This window comes from Hemitrygon akajei, chromosome 13, assembly GCF_048418815.1.
Source record: "Hemitrygon akajei chromosome 13, sHemAka1.3, whole genome shotgun sequence".
Lineage (NCBI taxonomy): Eukaryota > Metazoa > Chordata > Chondrichthyes > Myliobatiformes > Dasyatidae > Hemitrygon > Hemitrygon akajei.
The window spans coordinates 60320816-60347781 of NC_133136.1; positions in this window are offsets into that span (position 1 = coordinate 60320816).

Below are 26966 nucleotides of genomic sequence, written 5' to 3' on the forward strand. Positions count from 1 at the left end.
AAACAGGTGGAGGATTCCATAACTTAGAATCATTTTTTAAGAGTGTAGGTTTTATGAAAGGTCAGGGTGTGACATAGCTTTTGTACTGACTATTTCAATTGTAAATAAGTGATAGCAATTCTCTGAAATTCTTAAGACTAAAAATTGTGCCCCTGCCCCCCAACCCCGGCCATCACAACCCTGAACTACTGTATTTAAAAGAGTACAGAGAGAAATACAGGAAATTTCAGGCCTGTATGTGTAACACCAGTCCCAGGGAAATTGGTGGAATCTGTTATAAATAATAGATTCCACCAACAGGGATATTGTAGTCATTACATAAACTTGTCTAAAGCAGGGACAGGACGGGCATCTAAGTGTTCCAGGGTACAGTTGCTGTATATGCAATAAAGGTGGGCAAAAGAAATCAGGGGGGAGTCACATTTCTGATTAAAGACAACATCACAACAGTTGTTTGAGATGAAATCACTGAAGGATAATCCAGTGAGGCTTTATGAATGAAGGTGAGAAAGAAGGTGATAATCATTTTCTTGGGATTGTACCATAAACTCCTTACAGTCAATGAGAATTAGAGGAAATGTGCAGGGAGAATGCAAAAAGTAGCAAGAATAGTAGAGTTGTCATAGTAGGGGGCTATAATTTTCCTAATATAGACTGGGTTTGCCATAATGTTAAGGGTTTAGATAGAGTGGAATTAACTGTTAAGTGTATTCAGACAATGTTCCTCATGCAATGTATTCAAGGTCATGCCAGAGAGAGGACAAAGCTTGACCTACCGCTGGGAAGTGGGAAGGACAAGTGACTGAGGTCTCAATGAGATAACACTTTGAGACTAGTGACCAAAGTTTGATTAGATTTATATTAGTAACCCTCTCAGCATGGCTCATAACAAACTTGGCTCATTAGCTAATCCTGGCTAACAGCCACCTGGCTCAGCATTGCATGGGTAATGGTGAGAAGGCCATCTTCTACAAGCAACTCATGTCTAGGGTCAGTATGATTCGGATTCAACCAAACATGAAAGTTGGAATTTTCTGATAAGGGACAGAAATGCGGTGAATCCTGACCTTGGTTCATAACCAGGGCATTACTTTAGTTATGGAAAGGATAGATATGGTCCACAAATTCAAGTTTGAAATTGTGGCAAGGAAAATTTTGACAGTACTGGAGAAGAACTTGCAAAAGTTGATTGGAGTAGATTGCTTGCAGATGAAGGGTTTGGCAATGGAGACCTTTAAAAGTGACATATCAGGAGTTTAAAATATGTATGTTCCCATTAGAGTGAAGGGCGAGGCCGGCAGGAATGGGAACACTGGATAACAAGGGATAATGAGGATCTGGTCAGGAAAAAAGGAGGCATGGATCATGTACAGAGAGCTTGGATGAAGTGAATCCTTTGCGGAGGTTAAGAAGGAAATCAGAAGGTCAAAAAGGGACAGGAAATAGGAATCAGAGCTTGACCTCTAGAATTCATAATACACATCAATAACATGGATGACTATTAAGTACATATTTACATTAATCCTACATTATTCCATTTTATTCTCCTGATACCCCTTCAACATTTTCAAGATTCTTCCTTCATCTACATGCAAGGAAACATTTACATTGGTAAATTAAGCTGCAAACATTTTTGGAAGTGTGGATGGAATCCAGAATAGCCAGAGGAAATCCACGTGATCACAGGAAGAACGTGCAAACTCCACACAGGTAGCACCAAAGGTCAGGGTTGAACCTGGTACACTGCAACTGCAAAGCAGCAGCTCCACAGGCTCCGTAATACATGAATTGCAGTTGATAACGTAACAATGGGACCCTTGAGGATGATAATCAAGTATCTCCAACTTCCCTGATCTTTTCATAAGATCAACCAGCATAAAAAATATTGGCTCATGTTAGGTGATGCGTGCCTCCTCTTGCTGAGATACTAGTGTGTGAACAAAAATGCAAACAGGATTAATTACATGGGAATTATCCATCATGAATACATGGTAAGTCTTCATTCAGAACAGGAATTGAGCATGGAATGTTCATTTTAAAACAATGCAATGTGAAGTAGTTACTTTGGTGAGTAGAGTGAGATAGTGTCGTAATTTATTAAGGCATTGATACACTTGTCACTGAGTACCTACCTAAACTGACTACTTTTAGAGGGATTGGGAGAGTGTGGAAATGAAAGAAAGACTTTGGATTCAGCTGGATAGTTGTGTACAAAATCTTTATCTATTGGGTAAATACAATTGAAAAGAAAACTGGAAGTATTTATGTCCATAAATGGGACCACAAGTTAAATAACAGCTTACTATATGTGACAATTTTCTATGCTTCAATTATTTGGTGTTTAAATTTCTGAATGGTTTTGAACTTGTATATGTTATTAAATATTTAAAGATCTATATACACTCAGTGTCCACTTTTAGGTACACTTGCTCATCTGTCCATCAAAGAAAATATCTAATCAGCCAATCATGTAGCAGCAACTGAATGCATTAAAGCATGCAGACATGGGCAAGAGGCTGAGCTGTTGTTCAGAGAAAACATCAGAATGGGGAAGCAATGTGATCTAAGTGACTTTTAACATGCAATGATTGTTGGTGTCAGACGAGATGGTTTGAATATTTCAGAAACTGCTAATTTCCTGGGAGTTTTACACACAATGGCCTCTAGTATTTACAGAGAAAGTTGCAAAAAAATCCAGTGAGTGGCATTCCTATGGGCAAAAATGCCTTGTTAATGAGAGAGGTCAGTGGAGAATGGCCAAGAGAGTTTAAAGTGACAGGAAGTCAAGAGAAGCACATGTAACAACAGTGGTGTGCAGAAGAGCATCTCTGAATGCGCAACACATTGAACCTTAAAGCAGATGGACTACAGTAGCAGAAATCCATGTACGTACACTCAATGGCTACTAGACATCCAGTGCCCACTATTGGGTATAGGAGCCATCTAATAAAATGGCCTCTGAGTGTAATTTGCCATATCAGCATGATGAGATAAAAGAAACCAGATGTAGTTTCCCTGACATTTTGTCTTTGAGTTGAGTTTTAATCCCCTAAAGTCAAATTATTGGTAATACCATAAGACAAAGGAGCAGAAGTCAGCCATTCGACCCATCGAGTCTGCTCCGCCATTTCATCATGAGCTGATCCAATCTCCCCTTTAGTCCCATTACCCCGCCTTCTCTCCATAACTTTTGATGCCCTGACTACTCAGATACCTATCAATCTCTGCCTTAAATACACCCAATGACTTGGCCTCCACTGCCGTCCGTGGCAACAAATTCCACAGATTCATCACCCTCTGGCTAAAAAATTTTTTTTGCATCTCTGTTCTGAATAAGCGCCCTGCAATCCTCAAGTCATGTCCTCTCGTACTAGACTCCCCCACCATGGGAAACAACTTTGCCACATCCACTCTGTCCATGCCTTTCAACATTCAAAATGTTTCTATGAGGTCCCCCCTCATTCTTCTAAACACCAAGGAGTACAGTCCAAGTGTGGTCAAACGTTCCTCATATGTTAACCCTCTCATTCCCGGAATCATTCTAGTGAATCTTCTCTGAACTCTCTCCAATGTCAGCACATCCTTTCTTAAATAAGTAGCCCAAAACTGCACACAGTATTCCAAGTGGGGTCTTACCAGTGCCTTATAGAGCCTCAACATCACATCCCTGTTCCTATACTCTATTCCTCTAGAAATTAATGCCAACATTGCATTCGCCTTCTTCACCACCGACTCAGCCTGGAGGTTAACCTTAAGGGTATCCTGCACAAGGACTCCCAAGTCCCGTTGCATCTCAGAACTTTGAATTCTCTCCCCATTTAAATAATAGTCTGTCCGTTTATTTCCTCTACCAAAGTGCATGACTGTACACTTTCCGACATTGTAATTCATTTGCCACTTCTTTGCCCATTCCCCCAATCTATCCAAGTCTCTTTGCAGACTCTCTGTTTCCTCAGCACTACCAGTCCCTCCACCTATCTTTGTATAATCAGCAAACTTAGCCACAAAGCCATCTATTCCATAATCCAAATCGTTGATATACAACATAAAAAGAAGCGGCCCCAACACGGACCCCTGTGGGACATCACTGGTAACCGGCAGCCAACTAGAATGGGATCTTTTTATTCCCACTCTCTGTTTCCTGCCAATCAACCAATGCTCTATCCATGTATGTAACTTTCCCGTAATTTCATGGGCTCTTATCTTGTTTAGCAGCCTCATGTGCGGCACCTTGTCAAAGGCCTTCTGAAAATCCAAATACACAACATACACTGCGTCTCCCTTGTCTAGCCTACTTGTAATTTCCTCAAAAAATTGCACTAGGTTTGTCAGGCAGGATTTTCCTTTAAGGAAACCATGCTGAGTTCTGCCTATCTTGTCATATGCCTCCAGGTACTCCGTAACCTCATCCTTGACAATTGATTCCAGCAACTTCCCAACCACCGATGTCAAGCTAACAGGTCTATAATTTCCTTTTTGCTTCCTTGCCCCTTTCTTAAATAGCAGAGTGACATTTGCAATCTTCCAGTCCTCCGGAACCAGGGCAGAATCTATCGACTTTTGAAAGATCACTGCTAATGCCTCCACAATCTCCACTGCTACCTCCTTCAGAATACAAGGGTGCATTCCATCTGGTCCAGAAGATTTATCTACCCTTAGACTATTCAGCTTACTGAGTACTTTTCTGTCGTAATTGTGACTGTGCATATTTCTCTTCCCTGACACCCTTGAATGTCCGGTATATTGCTAATGTCTTCCTCAGTGAAGACTGATGTAAAATACTTGTTTAGTTCCTTCGCCATCTCCTTATCTCCCATTATAATTTCTCCAGCATCATCTTCTATCAGTCCTGTATCTACTCTCACCTGTCTTATACTCTTTACATACTTGAAAAAGGTTTTAGTATCCTCTTTGATATTATTTGCTAGCTTCTTTTCATAGTTCATCTTTTCCCTCTTAATGACCTTCTTAGTTTCCATTTGTAAGCTTTTAAAAACTTCTCAATCCTCTGTCTTCCCACTAATTTTTGCTTCCTTGTATGCCCTCTGCTTTGCTTTTACTTTGGCTTTGACTTCTCTTGTCAGCCACGGTTGCATCCTTTTTCCATTCGAAAATTTCTTCTTCTTTGGAATGTATCTGTCTTGCACCTTCCTCACTTCTCGCATAAACTCCAGCCACTGCTGCTCTGCCGTCCTTCCCGCTAGTGTTCCTTTCCAGTCAACCTTGGCCAGTTCCTCTCTCATGCCACTGTAATTTCCTATACTCCACTGAACATAGAACATAGAACATAGAATAGTACAGCACATTACAGGCCCTTTGGCCCACAATGTTGTGCCGACCCTCAAACCCTGCCTCCCAATATAACCCCCCACCTTAAACTCCTCCATTTACCTGTCTATTAGTCTCTTAAACTTCACTAGTGTATCTGCCTCCACCACTGACTCAGGCAGTGCATTCCACGCACCAACCACTCTCTGAGTGAAAAACCTTCCTCTAATATCTCCCTTGAAATTCCCTCCTCGTACCTTAAAGCCATGTCCCCTTGTACTGAGCAGTAGTGCCCTGGGGAAGAGGCGCTGGCTGTCCACTCTGTCTATTCCTCTTAATATCTTGTACACCTCTATCATGTCTCCTCTCATCCTCCTTCTCTCCAAACAGTAAAGCCCGTGCTCCCTTAATCTCTGATCATAATCGATACTCTCTAAACCAGGCAGCATCCTGGTAAATCTCCTCTGTACCCTTTCCAATGCTTCCACATCCTTCCTATAGTGAGGCGACCAGAACTTGACACAGTACTCCAAGTGTGGCCTAACTAGAGTTTTATGGAGCTGCATCATTACATCGCGTCTCTTAAACTCGATCCCTCGACTTATGAAAGCCAATACCCCATAAGTTTTCTTAACTACCCTATCTACCTGTGAGGCAACTTTCAGGCATCTGTGGACATGTACCCCCAGATCCCTCTGCTCCTCCACACTACCAAGTATCCTGCCATTTACTTTGTACTCTGCCTTGGAGTTTGTCCTACCAAAGTGTACCACCTCACACTTCTCTGGGTTGAACTCCATCTGTCACTTCTCAGCCCACTTCTGCATCCTATCAATGTCTCTCTGCAATCTTCGACAATCCTCTACTCTATCTACAACACCACCAACCTTTGTGTCGTCTGCAAACTTGCCAACTCACCCTTCTACCCCAAAATCCAGGTCGTTAATAAAAATCAAGAAAAGTAGAGGTCCCAGAACAGATCCTTCTGGGACACCACTAGTCACAACCCTCCAATCTGAATGTACTCCCTCCACCACAGCCCTCTGCCTTCTGCAGGTAAGCCAATTCTGAATCCACCTGGCCAAATTTCCCTGGATCCCATGCCTTCTGACTTTCTGAATAAGCCTACCATGTGGAACCTTGTCAAATGCCTTACTAAAATCCATGTAGATCACATCCACTGCACTACCCTCATCTATATGCCTGGTCACCTCCTCAAATAACTCTATCAGGCTTGTTAGGCACGATCTGCCCTTCACAAAGCCATGTTGACTGTCCCTGATCAGACCACGATTCTCTAAATGCCCATAGATCCTATCTCTAAGAATCTTTTCCAACAGCTTTCCCACCACAGACGTAAGGCTCACTGGTCTATAATTACCTGGACTATCCTTACTACCTTTTTTGAACAAGGGGACAACATTCGCCTCCCTCCAGTCCTCCGGTACCATTCCCATGGACAACAAGGACATCCTTTCTGCAGCTGTAATAGTATCCCTGACCAGTAATGTCACCCCTCCTCCCCTTTCCTCCCCTCTCTATCCCTTTTAAAGCACTGAAATCCAGGAATATTGATAATCCATTCCTGCCCTGGTGCCAGCCAAGTCTCTGTAATGGCAACTACATCATAATTCTATGTATGTATCCAAGCTCTCAGTTCATCACCTTTGTTCGTGATGCTTCTTGCATTGAAGTACACACACTTTAGCCCTTTTACCTTAATACCTTTATACCCTTTATTCTGCTGCACTTTCCTCAAAGCCTCTGTATATGTTAGATCTGGCTTTACTCCATGCACTTCTTTCACTCCTCTATCGCTCCGGGTCCCATCCCCCTTGCAAATTAGTTTAAACCCTCCTGAACCATGCTAGCAAACCTACCAGCAAGGATATTGCTCCCCCTCGAGTTCAGGTGCAACCCATCCGATCTGTACAGGTCCCACCTTCCCCAGAAGAGATCCCAAAGGTCCAAAAATCTAAAACCCTGCCCCCTGCACCAACTCCTCAGCCACGCATTCAACTGCCATCTCCTCCAATTCTTACCATCACTATCATGTAGTACTGGCAGCAATCCTGAGAACGTCACCCTTGAGGTCCTGTTCTTCAGCCTTCTGCCTAGTTCCCGAAACTCACACTTCAGGACCTCATCCCTCTTCCTGCCTATGTCGTTTGTCCCAAAATGTATAACGACTTCTGGTTGCTTTCCCTCTCATACCAGGATGTCATGCACCCGGTCAGAGACATCCTGGACCCTGGCACCCGGGAGACAACAAACCATACGGGTTTCCTTCTCACGTCCACAAAATCTCCTGTCTGCTCTTCTGACTATAGAGTCTCCAATGACGACAGCTCTCCACTTCTCCGTCCCATCCTTCTGCACCACAGGGTCAGACTCAGTGCCAGAGGCCCTGCCACCGTGGCTCACACCTGGTCGGTCGTCCTCACCAACAGCATCCAGGACGGTAAACTTATTATTCAGGGGAATGGCTACAGGTGAAATACTGACACATTGGTTTTCAGCTTCTCTTTCTCAAATTTCACAGTGAACTCAATCATGTTGTGATCACTGCCTCCTAAGGGTTCCTTCACTTCCATCTCTCTAATCACCTCTGGTTCATTACACAATACCCAATCCAGTACAGCCGATCCCCTAGTGGGCTCAACAACAAGCTGTTCTAAAAAGCCATCTCGTAGACATTCTACAAGTTCTCTCTCTTGAGATCCAGTGCTGACCTCATTTTCCCAATCCACTTGCATGTTAAAATCCCCTACAATTATCATAACACTGCCCTTCTGGCAAGCCTTTTCTATTTCCTATTGTAATTTGTAGTCCACATCACTACAGCTGTTTGGAGGCCTGTAGATAACTGCCATCAGAGTCCTTTTACCCCTGCGATTTCTTAGCTTAAGCCATAAAGATTCTGTACCTTCCGATCCTATGTCAACTCTTTCTAATGATCTAATACCATTTCTTACCATTAAAGCCACGTCACCCCCTCTATCTACCTGCCTATCCTTCCAATACACTGTGTATCCTTGGACGTTCAGCTCCCAGAGACATGTATCCTTTAGCCATGTCTCAGTGATGGAAGAATACTTCCATCAAATGAGGAAACTAACAGTTATCACTTCACTTAGTGACAGTGCAACCACTTCTAATACCTTATTAAACTGTTCTGTAGCACATCATAAGCCTTAACTTTAGCTATCAGTCCTATCTGACACAAGTATGAGCATTTAATTGCATGAAGCCATTCAGTTGTTCATGCATTATGTAATGACTATTTAATGGTTAAGTTGGAGGTGCAAATGCGGCAGTTAAATGATACCCTGTAGGTGGACAGGGAAATTTAAATTTTGAGTATCTAAGTCTACATACACTACAATAGGGATTGAAAAGTAATAAAAGTATAGTACCTTGTAAAGGGAAGGAACTGTAGTATCTAGAACCAACTGTACAAGCACTAAGGAGGTCATCAGATTTAGAAGAAGAACTGTTTGATGCTAAATTATTAGTTGTTTTGGGTTTATCTGTCAAAATCAAAGTAAATTTATTATCAAAGTACATATATCTTACCATATACCACCTTGAGATTTATTTCTTGCAAGCATTTATAGGAAAATAAAGGAATACAATAGAACTTGGGAGAACCTATATGGTACGCAGGAGTCTGGTTAACTCGGCCACTGATGGGCTGATCACAGTGTTGCTCTTTGTAAATTCTACTCCATGAATGTGCAAGCTTAAAACACATTGTATTTGCTAAATCTCAGCATAAGATGTTAACCCAATTCTTTGATCTGTGTTGTCTATGCCAATCAAGGAGTCAGGACTTAATTATGTTGCAGCAGCCCAAGTTATAATTATTTACACATGGATCCTAGTGAATGATTCCTATTATGTTAAAGTTATAATGCCTTGCTAGCTGAGTGCATTCAATCCCTTACCAGTATTGCCTGAATACTTCCCATGGACTAAAAATGATCATTGAGATCTTACTTTCCCATGTCACTCATCTTCCTGATTTGGAAAGTATTTTCTTTCTTTTTATTGGTGGATGCAATGGTCCCTGCTTAACGAGGTCATTGGAGAATTTTCTCCACGTCAACTGCAGTAAATGAAAAAGAAACTTCACTATTGCCTTCTCATTGGACAATTGATAAGCACTGGTTTGTCAGTGACGCACACATTCTAGCGATCACTGTCTGAAGAGGCCTTGAGATTCCTACTTTTGATGGTTTATGTAAATTACATTAATCCCTAACAGTTTTCTGTATACACTGTTGAACCATTTGGCAGAAAGTAACCTCCTAATTTCACAGGCAATATATAAGTAATTCAAAGAATATCATTAGCCTAGTGAGAATTCATTCTACGTGTCCTAGTTTCATCTCATGGCAAATCCAAATTGAATCTTAAAACTAAATTGTACTCTTGCCCCTACGACTTGATAAAAGCAGCTTTGTATTCCATATAATTTCCTTGTTTAAAAATCATCAGTGTCTTTTTTTCCTGATTTAGCCCCAGTTTATTTTAGCATTGACATCACCAGCAATTGACTAGGATGCTTAAGGCAAAGTTAGCTGCATGCAAAACCTGCAGGAAGCTAAAGACATCAACAATGCATTAACCATTAAGAAATGCAAATTCTACGTTGTGCATCTTCATATCTGTGATATGAAAATGCATAGAATTTCACTTACAGGAGGTCTTACAATTAGGAGTGTTTGGATTAAGCTGCAAGATTGTACGATATCAAACAATATAGTTACATTAAAAATAAACTATCAGAATAGACAGAATTTTTCATTGAAGTCTACTTAACCTTTCTCAGATTTTCTTTGGACACATTGGAAATTGTCAAACAGAAGCATGCTAATAAATTACAATTATTGTTCTAGGATAGTGGAATTATCAAGGGCTACTGATGCTTAATTTTAGTATCTTTACATATCTGTAAAACCAATCATTCTAAAGGGAACATCTGGTATAGTAAAGGATTAATATTAACTAGATTTACGCTGTAATCGTTTTAAATGCTATAACCAGATATGGGTGTCCAAGAGTTCAACTCTCAGCAGAAGTATTCAACTATGTGGAAAAGCAATTTGTGAAGTTACTAGAGGTGAAAATAGTAATACACTTGGCGATGATAAATTCTACTACAAAGAGCTCCAACTGCCTGCTTTTCTTAATTAAACTGATATTGTTTATTTTTGCAAAGTATCAGGATCTCCCAAGTGTAGCATTGCTAACATAGATTACTGTCATATGCATAAATAATTAGAAACATATTACATCAGTTGCTACTTTTGCTGAATAATTCATGAATACAATCTGTGGTACTAGGCATTTGCTACCCAAATTTTAATTCTTTTAGTGATGAATGAAACGAAGAGTGCTGAAATAAACAGTAGAAACTATTTCTAAGCACTCATCATAATCCTCCCATCTGATTAGTGGCATTGTGCATTATGCATGCATAAAAACGCATCTGATATCAGGTGAATAAAAAATAACCATTCATCTATTTCATTTTCAAATATGGTGACTTAATTCTGACCATATTGAAAGTTTAAAGCGATACTATAAGGAATGCTGTCATCATCCACTGTTAAGCTACAACAATGAAATTCATTAATGAAAATCATTGTAATTCAAGCCAGGCATGCAAATGATTAATAAACAATGATCATTTATTGACAAATCACTTAATAGTGCAGAACAAGAATTAAGTATTCCAACATTGCAATGTTGTGTTCTCAGTAGTGTCAGATAAAAAGAGAAGAAATGTATTTTTTATTGCATCATGGGTTCAAAAATAAGATTCCAGGAATGATGGAGAGCAACAGTTAAGCAGGTCAGTCTACAAATCAGGCCCATTTCCACAACCACATCCACCTGCTAAACCCACCACCTCCTCTCACCTGGATTCACTCATTATCTGCCAGCTCACGCTACTCCCCTTCCCCGTCCTTTTACTCTGGCTTCTGCCCTCTATCTTTTCAGTCCTGATGAGGGGAATTGAACCAAAATATGGACTGCTTATTTCCCTGCATAGATGCTGCCTGACCCATTGAGTTCCTCTAGCATTTTGTGTGTGTTGCTCAAGATTTCCTGCATCTATTTTCTCTCTTGTAATTCACGGAAAAAAATCATCTTCAATCAACTTTTAAGGCATATGTTTTTAGTTGTTGTGAAGTACAGTAGTGTCATAACTTTTCCAGTGAATCCAATAAGTTTAGAGGGAGAACAGGAACTAAAATGTTGGTCCGTTCAAAGTGTGTGAGTGGTAACTAGGGCCCCAGTAAGTTTAAAGTGAGCACTGGAACTAGAATTGGTGGGCTAAAAGGGCAATTAGTAACTGGAATCTAGTATGACAGAGGAATCAGCACAGTGAGAATGATACTGAATCAGCAGGATTGCCAATCCGATATGGGATTACCAGAGATTTATCTGTAGGAAGTAAACAATTGATATGGGTTAAGGGAGAAGAGGAGGCAAAGTGTGATCTGTTACCATCTATAATGAATAAGTGAAAATAGACACCATTTCAGTCCCTTAACATTCAGAAATGTTGACTTTGGGAAAGATAGATAAACACAACCCAAGGAAACCGGAATGGGGTAGGCCATCTGTCCCTTCCAGCCTGCACCACCGTTCAACATAATAACAGCAGATTTTTGTTGGTATTTTTCTCTCTTATTGACAGGTTTTCCATAACTCTCAATTCTTTAACCTTGTAAATATTTGTCTACAGCATCTCCATCTTAAATATGTCTAATGATCTGGTCCCTACCACCACCAAGGGCAGGGAATCCAGAGATTCACCATCTCTGAAAGGCAGAGCAGGCTCGACGGGCAGAAGTTTGTATACACCTCAGTTTTAAACAAATAGTGTTATATTTTATAGATGTAGACAACACTGCCTTGCCTTCATCAACTTTCCTGGTAGTTTCCTCGAAAGAATCTGTAAGTTTGGTTAGACATGACCTACCATGCACAAAACTATGTTATCAATCCTTAATTAGTCCACGTCTATCCAAATGCTTATACATCCAGTCCCTCAGAATTAGCTCTCTTTTGGCTCCACACATTTTGACTTTCTGGATTTTGTCCCAGCAATCCTTTTGCTCTTAACGTATCTGTAGAATCCTCTATTATTCTCTCTCACCTTTCTCTAGGGCAACCTCATACCTTCCTTTAGCCCTCTTGATTTCTTTCTTAAGTGTTCAATTGGATTTCTTATACTCCATAATCACTCCATTTGTTACTACCTGCCTATACCTGCTATGCACCTCTTTTCTTTCTTAACCATAAGACTGTAAAACCATGGGAAATAGGAGTAGAAGTAGGCCAATTGACCCATTGAGTCTGCTCCGCCATTCAATCATGGGCTGATCCAATTATTCCAGTCATCCTTACTCCCCTGCTTTCACCCCATACCCTTTGATACCCTGGCTAATCAAGAACCTATCTATCTCTACCTTAAATGCACCCAATGATTTGGCCTCCATAGCCACTTGTGGCAATAAATTCCACAGATTTACCACCCTCTGACTAAAGTAATTTCTCCACATCTCAGTTCAATCCTGAAGACATACCCTCTTGTCCTAGAATCCCCTACCATGGGAAATAACTTTGTCATCTCTAATCTGTTCAGGCCTTTCAACATTCAGAATGTTTGTATGAGATCCCACCCCCCCCCCCCCCAGCTGCTAGATGCTCCTCATACAGTAACCCTTTCATTCCTGGAATCATTCTTGTGACTCTTCTCTGAACCCTCTCCAATATCAGTATATCCTTTCTAAAATAAGGAGCCAAAACTGCACATATTACTCCAAGTGTGGTTTCATGAGTGCCTTATAAAGCCTCAACATCACATCCCTGCTCTTATATTCTATACCTCTAGAAATAAATGGCAACATTGCATTCGTCTTCTTCACAACCGACTCAACCTGGAGGGTATCTTGCACAAGGACTTCCGAGCCCCTTTGCATCTCTGCATTTTGAATTTGTCCCCATCTAAGTAATAGTCTGCCCATTTATTTCTTCCATCAAAGTGCATGACCATACACTTTCCAAATTGTATTTCATTTGCCACTTCGTTGCCCATTCCCCTAAACTACCGGTCTCCCTGCAGGCTCTTTGTTTCCTCAACACTACTCACGCCTCTACCTATCTTCATATCATCGGAAAATTTAGCTACAAATCCATTAATCCCATAGTCCATAGCCATACATCGTAAAAAGCAGCAGTCTCAACACCAACCCCTGTGGAACTCCACTGGTAGCCAGCAGCCAGCCAGAATAGGATCGCTTTATTCCTACTCTCTGTTTTCTGCCGACTAGCCAATGGTCCACCCATGCTACTAACTTCCCTGTAATTCCATGGACTCTTATCTTGCTAAGCAGCCTCATGTGTGGCAGCTTGTCAAAGGCCTTCTGGAAATTCAAGTACACCATGTCTACTGCATCTCCTTTGTCTATGCTGCTTGTAATTTCCTTGAAGAATTGCAATAGGTTTGTCAGGCAGGATTTTCCTTTCAGGAAACCGTGCTGGCTTTGGCCTATCTTGTCATGTGCCTCCAGGTATTCCATAACCTCATCCCTAACAATCGATTCTAACAACTTCCCAACCACTGATGTCAGGCTAACAGGTCTATCGTTTCCTTTCTGTTGCCTCCCACCCTTCTTAAATATTGGAGTAACATTTGCAATTTTCCAGTCATCCGGTACAATGCCAGAATCTATCAATTCTTGAAAAATCATTGTTAATGTCTCTGCAATCTCTCTAGCTACTTCCTTCAGAACCCAAGGGTGAATTCCCATCAGGTCCGGGAGATTTATCCACCTTCAGACCATTAACCTTCCTGAGCAGCTTCTCAGTTGTAGATTTTACAAACTTCACTTCCCTGACACTCTTGAATGTCCGGTATACTGCAGACGTTTTCCACTGTGAAGACTGATGCAAGGTACACATTTAATTTCTCTGCCATCTCTGCATCTCTCATTACAATATCTCCAGCGTTATTTTGTATTGGTCCTATATCTACCCTCGACTTGCTTTTACCCTTCATATACTTAAAAAAGCTTTTAGTATCTTCTTTGATATTAGACACCAGTTTCCTCTCATAATTCATTTTTTCCTTCCAAATGACCTTCTTAGTTTCCTTCTGCAAGTTTATAAAAGCTCCCCAATCCTCTAGCTTCCCACTAGCTCTGGCTTCCTTGTCCGCCCTCTCTTTTGCTTTTACTTTGGCTCTGACTTCACTTGTCAGCCACGGTAGTGTCCTTCTTCTCTTTGAAAGTTTCTTCTTATTTGGAATATATATGTCTTACACTTGTCTCAATTTTTGCAGAAACTCCAGCCATTGCTGCTCTGCTGTCCCTCCTGCAATGTCCCTTTCCAGACAACTTCGGCCAATTCCCCTCTCATGCCATTGTAATTTCCTTTATTCTACTGAAATACCGACACATTGTATTTTATTTTTTCCTTCTCAAATTTCATTGTGAACTTGGTCATATTGTGATCACTGTTTCCTAAGGGTTCCTTAACCTTAAGCTCTCTTATCACTGCTGATTCATTGCATAACACCCGATACAGCACAGCCGATCCCCTAATGGGCTCAAGAACATGCTGTTCTAAAAAGCCATCCCTTAGACATTCTACAAATTCTCTCTCTTGAGGTCCTGTACTAAACTGGTTTTCCTAATCCACTTTCATGCTAAAATCCCCAACGATTATCATGACATTGCCCTTCTGACCAGATCTCAATTTAGCACTATTTTACCTTCGATATGCTTGAGCTTTCCAATACCATCCAGTACCTTCCTTAACTTGCTTTCAGTTGGCATCATTGCAGGGGATGGGGCATGCAAATGGTGGACAAATGTAATTGTCTCAGGCAATCATGACCCCACAGTGCTGGTCCTTATGTTTTCATCACATACAAGGCTTGTTGGTGTTGTATTTCACTGCTGTGAATGTTATTCCCACAGGAGTTATCTTTTCTCCAGTATAGATTCTTGGTTGGAGATTTACAAGCTTCTGTTTAGTATCTTTGAACCATCATTTGAATTGTCATTGAAATATCTCAGCCAGCATCAAATTCCATTTTAATTAATTTGCCATTCATTTCTGGTGTTTCTGGTGTCCATTGTTAGTTTCCACATTAAGGCTTCAAGGTTAGCCTGTCTGGTATCACTCTGATCATCATCAGATTTTTCATCAACAGCATGCAAATTTGTGCCTTTTTGACATTTTATCTTTTTCTCTATGCAGTCCTTTTATTTTAGTCTCCCTGACATGATCTTTGTATGTGTTGTTGTTTGTTGCATATTTTGTTCACCTTTGTATCTTCATTGATCTAGTGAATGTGAGCACCTGCCACAAGAGTAACACAAATTGCTCAGTCAGGTCAGTTTCTGTTTAGAGGTTACAATTTTGTCCACGCTTGCTTTCATTCCTGACTGTGACTTAATTGCATCCCTGTCTACTGTTTCAGTTGATACAGCAATTTCAACTGCTGTTTTAAATGTGAGTTGTGCTTTAGTTAAGATTCCACAAACTAAACAATCTTTCTATCCATCATTAAGCCCTTCATTGACCTAAAAATGCTCAGACAATCTCTTCAGTTCAACCATGTATGCTGAAATGGTCTCCACTTCCTTTAGGGTCAGCGTATGAAACCTAAAGCGTTCTACAATCAACAATGGCTTTGGTTCTAAATGTCCCTGCATTACTTTCACAATAGCTGCAAGGCTCATTTCTGCTGCTTTGCTTGGAGTAGTTAAAGTTTGAAGTAAACTGTGTGCCTTTAAACCCAAAGCACTCAGCAAAAATGGTACATGTTTCTCATTGGCTAATTAATTTGCTTCAAAATACTGCTTAATTAGCTCAGTATACATGAGCCAGTTATCCATTATGTAATCAAACATCTCAATCTTTCCCATCTAGCCAGTCAATTCAGATTTCATTTATGATTATTATCACCCAGTACTCACTCTTTATGAACTGGTGAATTCTTTCATTTGCTGCCTTTATTTTTAACTCAACTATCTCTGCACATGCTGTGCTGCTTTTTATTTTAATTTGACCATTTCTTGCTGCTCTTTTTTTAAACTCACCATTCCTTGCTGTGCTTCAGCAGGTTGGTAGCTGTCTCAGGTTTGTTTTCAAAATACCTCATCATCACTGTTATGTTTTGTAAGTTTAAAATATTAATCTAATTCAAAGGAAGACGTGGGAGTTCAAAATATGAATTTAACTTCGCGTTTACTTTAAGCAAGGTGCACACATATCATGTGGTAGCATCATGATGTATGCAATTCATGTGTTTTACATGTAACCATAATGAAATATGTAAACAACAAATAATACTTTATCAAACAATATATTAACAAGATTACTCAAATTTACTGAAATATTAAATAGAGAACAGCCAGCCTCTTATTCTGTAGCTCTGTTCATGATCACCCATTCATGAAAACATTTCAGATTCTCCCGTCAAGCCCTCTTGGGATCATATATGTCTATATGAGGACACCACTCATTTTTCTAAACTCGAAGGAATACAGACCCAATCTGTTTAGCAACTCTTACTTGGCCAACCCTCTCATCCCAGGAACTGGCTTTATGAATCTCTTTTGAACTGTTGTCAAAGAGCAAAATCAAAAATATAATATTTAAAGTTTGAATAATCTCAACCTATGTCAAGAGAAACATCAAGAATTATGAGTGTAGACTGGTGAATAAAACAAGTTTATTTTATGCTGACGGTTCTTACCAGGCATATTTGATAGGAGATAAGTGAGGAATAAGAAGGAAGAAATTCTGACAAGAAATAGCACTTCATCCAGGAAAGTTAAGATAAAAAATTCTTAACTCAACAGCCATTGTCCTGTCCTGCACAGTTAACTGTGAATTAGTGACATTCCAGAGCTAATTTAGTTTATAAATGTAGTACTTTACCACCTTGAGTAAGAATGATCTAACAATAACCGTGTTTCCCTCTCTGTGGCTGCTGTTTGATCTGCTGAGTATGTTATGTTTTTATTCATATTTCTATCATTTATTGGACTTTGTTTTTGTGTCATATCATGATGACCACTTCCATTTTTATTTCCAAACACATTTTGAAAAAAAGCTCAATATTTGATCTAAAATTGTAAAGTGCTGCATTTTTGGGCCACAGTACCTCATTCCTGACAATATTGTAAACAGTTTTCATTAAACATTAGAGAAAAACAAGGGAAGTATTCCACTGCTGACTGCAACTATTGACATCTATTAGATGTTGTATTATCCAATAAACACAGGGCTATGACCAGCTGTGATACCTGTACCATTGGCAATCCTACCAATCTCACATACTGATCACTTTGATGACTGGTACATAATAAAAGCAGAGAAATTAGAGAAAAAGTGTTAGAAAGTATCAGAACCATCTAAGAACCCTCTGCAGCACTTCAAGTAAAATTACACTGGCAATCCAATGAGGAAGTTTTGGAGCACCATTTCATTTTGAAACCTCTATTAAAATTTGAAAGCTGAAAAATGCTGTAAATGCTTTAAGTAGACTAAAATATATTTTTTAACTAGCAATATCATTGCTTTAGTTCCTATCTGTCTTTCATGGAATGACATAAGATGGCAATCTAATCATGCAGAATGGAAACTGAGATTACTTTTTACAGTTATTTTCGAACACAAACTAGATGAATGAGTTCTTCAACTGCTGCAAATGTGATATAGAAAAAATACAGTGGCTGAATGAGCTATTTGCAGACTCTGAAGTGGAAATATTTGAGTTTCACCTACAAGAAGAATATTTCACCTCTGGCAACAGGCGTTCCAGGCTTGGAAAACTGTGTGATGCTTATTTAAAGTAGCATGCTGATGTACAGAGAAAGTAGTGCAATGTAACAACACCATTTTCCAGCCTGCAGGAAATACTTGTGCGTGGATGCAGTTGAGTCACTGCTAGCTGTGACATTTAATTGCTTGCTGATGGCATTGAACTTATTAGTGTTTTAGCTATCATGATTGCTGGGCTGTCAATTGAAATTTCTGCTGCCTGTGGCCTGAAGCTCACTTCTGCTTGTTGCTAGTTGTTTACTAAAGAAAAAAAAACAATTTCAAACTGATGTATTTCTCTTTTCTTATTTGTTTCAATTTGAAATCTATTTTTCTCCTCTCCCGAGTCATTTCATCCCAACTACATTGGCAGAGAGAAAGTAATAGCCCACAGCTGTGAATATGCCACATTGTTGTTAACATGAGGGGAACCTTCTCCACTCGAGAGAGTCGTGAGTGTGCAGACTGAGCGGCCAGTGCAAGTGCTGCATGCGGTATTCAATTTCAATGTTTAAGAGAAGCTTGAACAGGTACCTGAATGGTAGGTGTACGGAGGGTGATGGTCTGGGTGCAGTTTGATGGGAGTAGGCAGTTTAAATGGTTCGGCATGGACTAGATGGGCTGAAGGGCCTCATTTCTGTGCTGTACTTTTCTATGACTCTGAATAACAATGGGATGTGCAGCAGAATTACTTAAGCTAACAAATCATGTATACTATATATAATTTCTACACTATTGTGCAAAATTCTTAGGAATATATATAACTAGGGTGCCTCAGATTCTTGCACAGTAGCGTATTTGTCAATATGGAGCAGGGAACAAATTTGTAAGTCTGGCTGGAGCAAAGGATGTTGGGAATAGTGAGGGTGGAGCGCCGCGGGAGGGGTGTGGAACATGTGGCAGTGAGGGAATGCCAGGGCAAGGGGTGGCACAGGTGCAGGCACACCCATCTCTGAGACACCAGGCAAGGTCATTTGATTACCAACAAATGGTTTATTAATTATTACAGAATGTCTCTTTGGCGCAGCCTGCTTCCTGCCCTCTCCCTGCCCCCCCCCCCCTCCCACTCTCAGTACACAACAGAGACCCATCTCAGAACCAGGTTTATCATCACTCACATGTTGATGTTTGCAGCGGCAGGGCTGTGCAACACATACAATTATATATATACACGCACACACAAGAGTCTTAGGCACTCTGGCTATACGTGCATGTGCCTAAGACTTTTGCACAGTACTGTATTATGTATAAGCTTTTGCCCTCATTATTGTTCAATAGAAAAGCTTTTCTATCTGAATTCTTATTCCTGTAATTATCAACGCTCACGGTGAAAGTCATTTTAAAAGATTACTTTTAGGCAGTTCATTTCAGATGAAAACAATGTAATAGTCTATGTTACAAATAATAACACTTGGATTTATAGAGTACCATAGCAGATTGAACATTTTCAATGCACTCGGCAAAATACGTTTTTTCTGCTTTTCTCCCAGTCCTATTGTGTTAGAATGATGAACTGAACATTGAAAGATAAGGGAGACCATATAAAGAGCCAATATGATCATTTGGTTCTTTTTCTCCCCATTATATTAAGAAAATATACTAATCCACCAAATATTTGGTCCTCTCAAGGGATCCAAAGTGGCAGGTCATAGCTCCAGGAAACTCATTTTAATCTAGTTACATGGATAAGTAGACAAATAGCCAATTGACATAAGCAAGTTCCACAGTATTTAAAATGCCAATCTGCGTGCAGCCGATGAATTAATTCAGATCCCACTTGTATATTCCATGCAATATACAGTATATTGCAAAATATTACAAATAAATTGAAGCACACTAATCAACCTCCTTTAACAGAACCAGTTTAATGTAATTTCATTTTTTTTCTCAATTTAAGTAAATTAATCCCTGAGAAAAGAGCATTAAATAATAATTTTAATATTGCTTGAGGGGTGAATTTTGGCAAGGGCAGACTAGAGAACAATGCATTCATATGGAAGATGATTGACCTGTGATGTCAATTCAGTTTCATTACAGATGATGGTGTTGAATGCAGAGCTGAAGTAAATAAAGAGCATCCTGATGTATGCATTTTCACTGTTCAGAGGTTCCAGAGCTGAGTGAAGAGCCAATGAAACGTCATCTGCTGTTGTCCTGTTATGATGGTAGTCAAATTAGAGTGGATCCTGGTCTCTCCTCAGGCAGGAGTTCATATGATTAATAATCGACTTTTCATAGCACTTCATTACAGTGGACAAGTGCTTCTGGACGATCGTCGTTGAGGCACGTTATCATATTCCTCTTATGCGCGGGTATAATTGAAGACTGCTTGAATGAGCCTAGGTACGTCAGACTACCGAAGTGAGAGGTTGAAGCTATCAATAAACACACCAGCCATTTGATTATCACATGTCTTCAATACTCTGTTCAGTACACTCTCTGGGCCAGATGCTTTCTGGGGGTTCATCCTCTTGAAGGATGCTCTCACATTGGCCTCAGAGACTGAAATCACATGGTCGTTGGGGGGCTATGGGATTTTGTGAATTTGACTCCATGTTTTGCCAATTAAAGTGAGCATTATAGTCATTGAACCAACACACACAGAATGCTGGTGGAATGCAGCAGGCCAGGCAGCACCTATAGGAAGAAGTACAGTCGACGTTTCGGGCTGAGACCCTTCGTCAGGACTAACTGAAAGAAGAGATAGTGAGAGATTTGGGAGGGGGAGATCCAAAATGATAGGAGAAGACAGGAGGGGGAGGGATGAAACTAACAACTGGAAAGTTGATTAGCAAAAGGGATACAGAGCTGGAGAAGGGAGAGGATCATGGGACAGGAGGCCTAGGGTGAAAGAAAGGGGGAGGGGAGCACCAGAGGGAGATTGAGAGCAGGCAAGGTGTGATTGTGAGAGGGACAGAGAGAGAATAAAAGAGAGAAAAAAAAGAGGGGAGATAGACAGACAGACAAATAAATAGATAGATAGATAAATAAATAAGGGATGGGGGTAAGAAAGGGAGGAGGGGCATTAACCTTGTTTTCACATACAGTATGTTGCTTTGCAAGGTTGATAGGGTTCATGCCCTGCCACATCACTCAAGCATCCTCTGCGTTTCAAGTTTGCTCCAGAATTGCCACTTGAAATGCAAGATGGCTTTCTTAGACCTCTTGTACTTACTTTGATCACCACACCTGAAAAACACTGATCTAGCCCTTGGTAGATTGCAGATCACTTCATTCATTTAGGGCTTCTGGTTAGGGAAGACTGAATAATATTGTGGGCACACAGTCATTCACAAGTGCTATTATAATGTCTGTGACAACCGTGGCATAGTCCTTCTGGTCTTCTGATGAGTTTTTCAACATGGCCCAGTCTACTAACTCAAAGCAATACCACAGCCACTCCTCTGTCTCCTCAGATAGAGATCATAGTATTATATTATAGCTATTATGTTTGATCAACAGAAAGATTAGCACAAGTTCCAATGCCAACACATCGTTATCCTTCCTGGTTATGGGCTATTTTTTTTCTCTTTATAACTCAGCGGGCTCGTTGTTTACAGAGAATACATCAGGGATATTGTAGCATATATTTTTGAGGTGATACGTTAAAATCCTCACTATTAGCTTAGCATAAGCACAGTATTTTTGCCTAAGGGAACAGTTCAAATATTTTATAGCTGATGCCTTTGACGATGTGTCCATGAATATTTACATCAAAACCAAGGCTTAAAAATTTAGTGTCTGAGAAGCTACAGATCAGCATATAGCTTTTAGGCATATAGATATAATAGAGAAAACAATCACACACGATTATTTTTGAGATCATGTACAGAATCCACTAACATACTGTATTTAAAGAACTCATCAAATTTGTGAACTCTACAGCTATTAGGGATCTAGCTTTTGCCTGGAGACATGCAGTAACAGGGAGTTCTAATAACCTAGGGAAATCACAGATATTAAAAAAGGCTTTGAAGAACCCTGTCAATGGCTCTCTTGTGATCACCTTTTTGATTATTGGAGTGCTTGCTTGTGGATATTAATCCAACCTCGTCCAAACTCTTTCCTTGTTTCTTGCACATTACTTAAAATTTGTTGAAATCCCAGGAAACATTATACAACCAGGCAATACCTGCCAGGTTAAGCCATTCCACCAGACAATAATTACTTATTTCAAAACAATCTTATTAAAACATCTTTTTTTACCCCTTTATCTATAAGTGAGAAACCAGATTTTGCCTGAATAGGCTTTTATACTGCATACCTGAAGAATATGGGACCAAAATAAAGAATTCATTTACTGACTAACATGATCAAATTTGCATTCTGGATTTGTTTTTCTGGTGTGATTAACAAGGATTTCAGCCCAACACCCCCAATCTTTATATAATATTTTTCCCAGCTCTTTGATATAATTTCAATACATTTCAAACTCTCCATATTCCAGCCGATAAGGCATGGTTTAAGTAGGTTCAATAGGGTGACAAATGTAACATGGATTTTCTGGAAGAAAAATACAATTTTGACACTTCCCCTGCACTCTCCTTTTGATTGCATTGTCCTCATTTCTTGAAATTACCTCAGTTTAGCCACTTTGGAAACAAGAAATGCCATATATAAATGAACTAGGCCTTGAGACCCAGTGCAACTTTGACTGCAACAGCTCATTATCTAGATATTTAACATAGTCTTGTAATGGTTTTAAGTCAACAGTCATTGACTATTTAGCTCTTCTAAGGTGTTTGTAATAAAACCAGATATTTGGAGCCCCGAGTATTGCTGTGCAGTAACTTACATTCTATATAATCAAAAACTACAGGCCATAGAAGAAAAAAATACTGAATCTTTTTAATCTCTCTCTCTCACACACATTTTCTCAATTGTTTTCTCTTTCCCTTCTCTCTCTCTTCCACATTCTCTCTATCTATTTATATCTTGTTATACCTTCTTACAGTTTCTATTTTTACAAAACCTTGGTTCTTTCATGATATGCTGAAATAACAAACGTTGTTTCTGGATATATGGAATTCAAATTGCCTTTACTGTGAAGTCAACCATTAGCCATATTTCTCCAACAGAGGAGCCAATAATACTCTATCTGTGCGAGAGAAGTTTTAACCCTTCAGAGAAACAGTCTTGATTCATCTATTCTTGCACAACCAATATCTCACTTGTTAACCTTCTGACCCTGAGCCAGTGCAAACCTTCCAGTTGGTTTTTACCAAGAGACCTGCTCAGTCCTTTCATCTCTGCTTCAGACATTTTTGACAGGACTCTAGTCAATGCATGCATAATGAGCAGTTGTACCACTCCCATAATATGCTGAAAGATTTCAATTGATTGAGCATTTTTAATATTCTTGCCAATATACCACCTTAAGTTTATACAGGGTTGCCCTGCAGACATTCAGCATTCCAGATTCCAGTGGCATAGTCTGGCTGGTGTTCAGCATGCTGAGATAAATACCAGCTCAGCTGCTGGACTTAGACACACACGGTTTTGGACACTGGATGAGCTTTGTTGTGCCCACATGAAGGTGGGTTTTTGGAGGATCGATTCGGGGAAATCGATCAGTGGCTCTCGCAATGCAGAAAGGTGTGACCAGTGAGGAGTTATTGGTGTGTCCAATCCTTGCCTGGGTTGATAATTCCACCATGGAAGAACGGTCGCCTTTGTTATGGTCACAGTCGGTGACTTTGAAAGGTTTTCGGAGGACAACAGGAAGACCGATGGCACCAGCTCACCTGAAGACCTACACACCTCTCTCTCTCTTCAACTCTACTCAACTAAATACCACGAACTGAACTGAACTTTCTTCACATCGTAAGACTGTATCCATTCACCCCTATGTTATAAGAAGCCTGTTTTTTTTCTATTTCCACACTTACATATATCTATAATCATTGCTAACCTGTTTGATATATCTGCATTTATATTACTGTATTGGGTAGTTACTAATAAACACTATTAGTTAATAACAATACCAGACTCCAAAGTGTTTTCCATTTCTGCTGGTTCTTTAACCCGTCACGGGGTACGTGACAATGTCAAATCTCTTCAAACTTCTAATGATGAATAGCTTCTGTCTTGCCTTCTTTATAACTGCATTGATAGATTGGGACCAGGTTAGGTCCTCAGAGATCTTAACACCCAGGGACTTAAAACTGTTCACTCTCTCCACTTCCGATCCCTCTATGAGGATTGGTATGTGTTCCTTCATCTTACCCTTCCTGAAGTCCACAATCAGCTCTTTCATCTTACTGACATTGAGTGCCAGGTTGTTGCTGCAACACCACTCCACTAGTTGGCAAATCTCACTCCGGTAAGCCTTCTTGTCACCACCTGAGATTCTACCACAATGGTTGTATCATCAGTCAATTTGTAGATGGTATCTGAGCTATGCCTAGCTACACAGTCATGTGTATATAGAGAATAGAGCAGTGGGCTAAGCACACACCCCTGAGGTGTGCCAGTGTTGATCATCAGAGAGGAGGAGATGTTATCACCAAACTGCACAGATTGTGGTCTTCCAGCTAGGAAGTCAAGGATCCAATTGCAGAGAGAGGTAAGAGGCCCAGGTTCTGCAACTTCTCAATCAGGATTGTTGGAATGATGGTATTAAATGCTGAGCTATAGTCAATGAAGAGCATCCTGACATTGGTGTTTGTGTTGTCCAGGTGGTCTAAAGCCATGTGAAGAGCCATGGAGATTGCATCTGCCATTGACCTATTGTGGCGATAGGCTAATTGCAATGGGTCCAGGTCCTTGCTGAGGCAGGAGTTCAGTCTAGTCATGACCAACCTCTCAAAGCATTTCATCACTGTAGATGTGAGTGCTACCGGGTGATAGTCATTAAGGCAATCCACATTACTCTTCTTAAGCACTGGTATAATTGTTGCCTTTTTTTAAAAAAAATTTTATTGAATTTTCAAATAGGTTACAGAAAGAAAAAAATTATCAATACTTCCTCCCTCCCCTTAACCCCTCCCCCCAACATATCCCTATAGAAAAAAAAGAGAAGAAAAAAGAAAGAAAGAAAGAAAGAAAGAAAAAAGAAAGAAAGAAAGAATGCCTGGATATCGAAAGATCCCCACATGCTCAATGGAGTTCATAATAGCTTTAATATGTATATTTATTTCTTTCCCCAGATAACCAATAATTTTATCTTCAGAGCACCTAGATATTTAATCCTATCTTTTGTAAATAAGGGTGCCAAATTTTCAGAAATATTTCATATTTATCTCTTAAATTATAAGTAATTTTTTCAAGTGGAATGCAGCTAAAAATTTCATTCTTCCAACGATCTATACTTAAGAATGAATCTGATTTCCAAGTAACTGCAATAGCCTTTTTGGCTACTGCCAATGCAATTTTTATGAATTCTTTCTGATATTTATTCAATTTGGATTTCAATTATATCCCTTCAATATCGCCTAGTAAAAATAATGTTGGATTATGTGGAAGCTGTATTCCAATAATTTGTTCCAGTAAAACTCTTAAATTTGTCCAAAAAGCTTGAATTTTAAAACAAGACCAAGTAGAGTGTAAAAAAGTACCAATTTCTTGATTATATCGGAAGCATTGATCAGATAAATTTGGGTTTAATTTATTTATTTTTTGTAGTGTAATATATACTTGATGTAAAAAATTATATTGCACTAGTCTTAGCCGGACATTTGTTGTATTTGTCATACTGTCAAGACATAGTCTTGACCAATTTGTTTCTTCAATTTTAATATTCAAATCAGTTTCCCATTTTTGTCTTGATTTATGAATTCTTTGTTTAATTGCTTGCTTTTGAATCAAACTATACATACAAGAATTTAATTTTTCCTTTTTGAATTAAAATTTCTATTTCATTAGGTTTCGGCAATAACATTGTTTGACCAAATTTATCTCTTAAATAAGCCCTTAATTGGAAATAACAAAAAAGAGTGTTGTTTGATATTTTATATTTATTCTTTAATTGATCAAATGATATTAATATACCTCCATCAAAACAATCTCCTATATATCTAATCCCTTTTTGAAACCAGTTGTATAAAAGTTGGTTATCCATTGTCAAAGGAATAAGTTTATTTTGAATTAAAGGTCTCTTTGCTAATAAAGATTTCTTTATCTCATCATCAACATTTATCTTATTCCATAAATCAATCAAATGTTTTAGTATAGGAGATTCTTTCTTTTCCCATATCCATTTAGATTCCCACTTATAAATAAAATATTCTGGTATATTTTCTCCTATTTTATCTAGTTCTATTCTAATCCATGCTGGTTTATCTTCATCAAAAAAAGATGCAATAAATCTAAGTTGATTTGCTTTATAATAATTTTTAAAGTTTGGAAGTTGTAACCCCCCTAGGTCAAATTTCCATGTCAATTTTTCCAACGATATTCTTGACATCTTACCTTTCCAAAGGAACTTCCTCACACATTTATTTAACTCTTGAAAAAACTTCTGCGGTAATTGTATTGGTAGTGTTTGGAATAAATATTGTAATCTAGGGAATACATTCATTTTTACAGCATTTACTCTGCCTACTAATGTTATTGGTAACATCATCCATTTATCAAGATCTTCTTGAATTTTTTTCAATAATGTTAAATAATTTAATTTATATAAATTCTTTATATCATTATCAACTCTTATACCTAAATATTTTATACCATTTATCGGCCATCTAAATTGAGTTATTAATTGACATTGACTATAATCTCCTTTAGTAAGGGGTAGAATTTCACTTTTATCCCAATTTATTTTGTAGCCTGATATTTCCCATATTCTTCCAATCTAGAAGATAATTTACATAGTGAATACAATGGGTTTGTTAAATAAAGCA